We start from the raw sequence: 2,732 nt of genomic DNA on the forward strand, positions 1-2,732 counted from the left end.
CTAAAATGGCCTCTGCTGGGGTCATCAACAATCTCCAAATTGTCAAATCTAAAAAAAGTTTCTTCAGTTTTTTAGTAACCTCTGTAAAATCTTTCAATACCACTGACCTCCTCTCTCTATATGAAACTCTGTTCTTAGCTGTGTGTTAAACATGATCCTACATATCAGACTATCTTAAAACAAGGCCATGGCTACCCCTACACTATCCCCACACTCCATCTCACAGATTAACCAAAATATTTAGAATCTAAGTAATATTCACATTTTCCTCGTATGTTTAACTTCTGGAAAAATAAGTAATTAAAAATTTAAAAATGGACACTTACCTCAAAATGATAGCCCCCATTTCATTCTTTTAGGAAAACAGATGGCATTATTTATTTTTTAAAACTGGCGTTTTCATGGAAGACTTTCAGATTAGATGATATGCTACAAAAATGTTAAAGAAAATGTATTAATCTAAATGGGCTAAATCAAAATGAGTCAGATAGATTTTATTTTATATATATATATATTTAATTGCTTATAACTCTACACATTTTAAAATACAGATTGAAGATACAATGAGGTGGAAGACATTTATGTTTACTAATTACCTATATTCCTTTACTCTCAGATTTTGGCCATTTTCCTATTAATTAGTAGGCTTTCTCTATCCAGGACCAGCCAGGACTGGCTACATAATCTGCAGGACACAGAGCAAAGTACCAATGTGCCAAAAGGACCACTCATTTAAAAAGATAGTGCTAACAGTAAAGAAGGAAGCCCTGGCCTCCCTCAAAGTCAAAGCCAAAGCCAAGGTTTTAAAGACCAAGAATGAAGTGCTGAAAGGGGCTCACATGTTACCCACCTTCCTGCTGCCCAAGACACTGCACACTGCAAGGCAGGCCTAATATCCTTGGAAGGGAACCCACAGAATAAACAAACTTGATCAGTGCCCCACCACCACTTAGCAGACAACAGAACACAACAAACACATTGTGTTGACTATGGATGTCCAGGCCAATAAACACCAGATCAAAGAGGCTATGAAGCTCTAGGACAGCGGTTCTCAACCCACAGGAACCCAAACCCTAACCCGAACCTGAACCTGAACCCTAACCCTAACCCTGTCGAGACCCACAGGAACTGTATTAAAGGGTCACGGCATTAGGAAGGTTGAGAACCACTGCTCTAGGACAATGATGTAGCCAATACCCTGATGAACACACTGATCAGGCCTAAGAGAAGAATATCTAATTTCAACTGGCTTGGGATTAAGATGCTTCAAAAATGCCAACAAAATTCGGATCATTTGAGTCCCACTGAATAATTTTAAATACATACATTTCTTCCCCAGGCATTACAGGCATGGTAGTTCATGCCTGTAATCCCAGCACTTGGAAGACTGAGGCAGGTGAGTTGCCTGAGCTCACAGGTTCAAGACCAGCCTGAGCCAGAGAGAGACCCCGTCTCTAAAAAAAATAGCCAAGAGTCATTAGTGGGTGTCCCAGCTACTTGGGAGAATGAGGGAAAAGGATCACTTGAACCCAAAAGTTTGAGGTTGCTGTGAGCTAAGACACCATGGCACTCTACCAAGGGTGACCAAGTGAGATTCTGTCTCCAAAAAAAAAAAAAAATTAAATAAATGAATATATATACATATATTCTTTTTCACCATAAAAAAATATTTTTAAATAAGTAAATAAAAATTCAGGGCCACTTATTCAAAAATTAAGAATTTTAAGATGGTGACAGGGATCATTTACGTGAGGGGCACTGCATGACCACATAAATTGTATACTCATGCAGCCGTCATTGTTCAGGACACCAATTCTCCAACTGTTACATATACTACAATTATTTTCCCTCAAATTTGTGGCTTATTTTTTCATTTTCATATGGTGTCTTTTGATGAACATGGATTTTTTTTAAATAAGAGAATGTTATAAAACATATTTTAGAACAATGTCAAAGTAAATGAAAACCACAAGAAAATTAGTCAACTCAAAAACAAAGAATCGTCTGGTTCAGGATGTTGATAGTGGGGAACACTATGCATGTAGTGAGGCAGCTATGACTGTGTAGAGGGATGGATGGGAGTATATGGAACACTTGGAATCCTCTGCTCAATTCTGCTATGAACCTAAGACTGTTCTTAAAAATAAAGTCTCAGCTACTCAGGAGGCTAAAGCAAGAGGACTACTTGAGCCCAGCAGTTTGAAGCTATGGTACCCCATGATCACATGCATGAATAGCCACTACACTCCATCCAGCTTGGCAACATTCTAAAAAAAATTTTTTTTTGACAATTTATAAACTAAAATAAGGCTGGACATGGTGGCTTGCTCCTGTAATCCTAGTACTTTGGGAAGATGAGGCAGGAGGATCACTTGAGGCTAGGAGTTCAAGAAAAGCCTGAGCAAGAACGAGATTGCATCTCTACAAAAAATAGAAAATTAACTAACTGTGCGTAGTAGTGCATGCCTATAATTCCAGCTTCTCAGGAGGGTTGGGCAGGAGGATTTCTTGAGTCCAGGAGTTTGAGGTTGCAGTGAGCTATGAGGATGCCACTATACTCTAGCCTTGGCAACAGAACAAGATCTTGTCTAAAAAATTAAGTAGGACTGGGTACAGTGCTCATGCCTGTCATCCTAGCACTCTGAGAGGCTGAAGCAGGATTACTTGAGCTCAGAACTTTGAGACCAGTGTGAGCAAAGCAAGACTCTGATTCTACTAAAAAAAAAAAAAAA

The 2,732-nt window shown here is 38.8% G+C and overlaps 1 long non-coding RNA gene across 1 annotated transcript in view; it reads right to left on the minus strand.

Annotated features, from left to right (window-relative positions):
• Positions 1–2,732, minus strand: part of LOC111725148 — a 73,979-nt gene that overhangs the window by 43,797 nt on the left and 27,450 nt on the right. Inside the window, exon 2 of the long non-coding RNA XR_002773286.1 lies at positions 327–429. This is a non-coding gene — a long non-coding RNA (uncharacterized LOC111725148). The remainder of the gene's footprint in view (positions 1–326; positions 430–2,732) is intronic.

The sequence above is a fragment of the Otolemur garnettii genome, unplaced genomic scaffold, assembly GCF_000181295.1.
Source record: "Otolemur garnettii isolate 467f Iridium unplaced genomic scaffold, OtoGar3 scaffold00032, whole genome shotgun sequence".
Taxonomy (NCBI): Eukaryota; Metazoa; Chordata; class Mammalia; order Primates; family Galagidae; genus Otolemur; species Otolemur garnettii.